Genomic DNA, 2,000 nt, shown 5'->3' on the forward strand with positions numbered 1-2,000 from the left:
TGTGTGTGTGTGTGTGTGTGTGTGTGTGTGTGTGTGTGTGTTTGGCTGTTCAATATCAGAATACTTTAGTGTGTGTATGCTTTACACTGTCAGAGTGTGCGTCACTGGGTAGATGCGAGCGAGTGTCTATGCGTGCGTGTGTGTTTGTGTGTGTGTGTGTGGTGTGTGCATTTGTAACCTTGCGTTAGTGTCAACATGTGTCTAAATGTAAATATGGGTGAATGTATATAGTGAGATAGACAGATAGATAGAGAGAGAGAGAGAGAGAGAGAGAGAGAGAGAGAGATTGACAGACAGAAGACAGACAGATAGACAGAGAAAGATAGAGAGATAGACAGACAAATAGACAGACAGCAGACAGACAGATAGATAGATAGATAGATAGATAGATAGATAGATAGATAGATAGATAGATAGACGGATGGATAGATAGATAGATAGATAGATAGATAGACAGACAGACGAACAGACAGATATATAGGTATATATATGTGTGTGCGTGTGTGTGTGTGTGTGTGTGTGTGTGTGTGAGTGTACGTGTGTATATAAGCACGTATGTATGTGAGTATGAAGGTAGCTATGTATGTATATATATATGTGTGTATGTATATACGTATATAAGTATGTATGGTTATATGAGTGTATCTACGTATGAATGTGTGTATGTGTGCGCATGTGTGTGCGTGTGGGTGTGTGTGTGTGTTAGTTTCCCAGCAACAGATTCTTCTACCGTTTCCACAGATTTACCGGACACAATTCCTTGTTGTTTAAGATTTATTTTCAACGAAAAGCAGTAGACTACATGTGTGTGTGTGTGTGTGTGTGTGTGTGTATGTTTATCTCTGTTTATGTGTGTTTGTATGCTTATGCAAGTTTATGTGTGTGTGTGCCTGCGTGTAAATGAGTGTTTCTGTGTGTCTGTTAGTGTTTTTGCGTGCGTGTGTGTTTAGTGTTTATGTACGTGTGGGTGTATTTATATTAGTGAACGTATCTGTGAATGTGTGCGTGTGTTTGTTTATGTGTGTGTATGCATGTGTATTTATCTGAGTATGTTAGCGTTTGCTGGTGAATACATGTGTATGCCCGAGTTTGTTTATGTATGTATATATATATATATATATATGTGTGTGCGTGTATTTGTGTATGTTTATGTGTATGTGTGTGCTTATTTATGTGTGTTCAGCTATGTTTGTATTTATTTATGTGAATGTGTATTTACGTTAGTGTGTGCGTATGTGTGTTTGTGTGCGTGTATATCTGTGTGCGTGTTTATGTGTAAGTTTGCCCCTGTATATGTGTGTGTCTATATCAATAAATGTACGTGTTTCTTTATGCGTCTGTGTGTATCTGTGTGTGCGTGTATGTCTGTGTGTGTGTGTGTGTTTATGTCAATGTGCACATTTGTGTGGGTGTGTGCATGTACTTGTATGTGTGTGCCTGCATTATGTACGTATTTTACATCGTATGTGTGTATATGTACTTATGTGTGCGTGCGTGTTTATATACAAGTATGCTTCTGTGTATGTGCGTACCCCTGTGTCTAAGTGTGTGTATTTGCGTGTGTGTTTATGTGTGTCTGCCTGTTTATATACGTGTGTGTCTTATGTGTGTTATGTGTGTATGTGAGTGCGTGTGTGCGTGTGTGTTTGTATCTCTGTGCATGTTTAAAAGAGGGTATGCCTCACTACACACGTGTATGCATATATGTATACGTGTGTATGTGCGTATACCCACGTGAATGTGCGTACACCCACGTGTATTCATGCGAATAAATACGAGTGTGTATGTCTGCAAGTGAATGTGTGTGAAGGCGTGTATGCGTATGCATACATACATGCATGCATGCATGTATGTATATATGTATGTATATGCATTTATTACATGTACGTGTATGGGCCGATGTGTATATTTTCTCTGTGTGTGTGTGTGTGTGGCTGTATGTATACATGTATGAATGTATGCATACATGCACACACACATATACTTATATATATATATAT

Source organism: Octopus bimaculoides, chromosome 24, assembly GCF_001194135.2.
Source record: "Octopus bimaculoides isolate UCB-OBI-ISO-001 chromosome 24, ASM119413v2, whole genome shotgun sequence".
Taxonomy (NCBI): domain Eukaryota; kingdom Metazoa; phylum Mollusca; class Cephalopoda; order Octopoda; family Octopodidae; genus Octopus; species Octopus bimaculoides.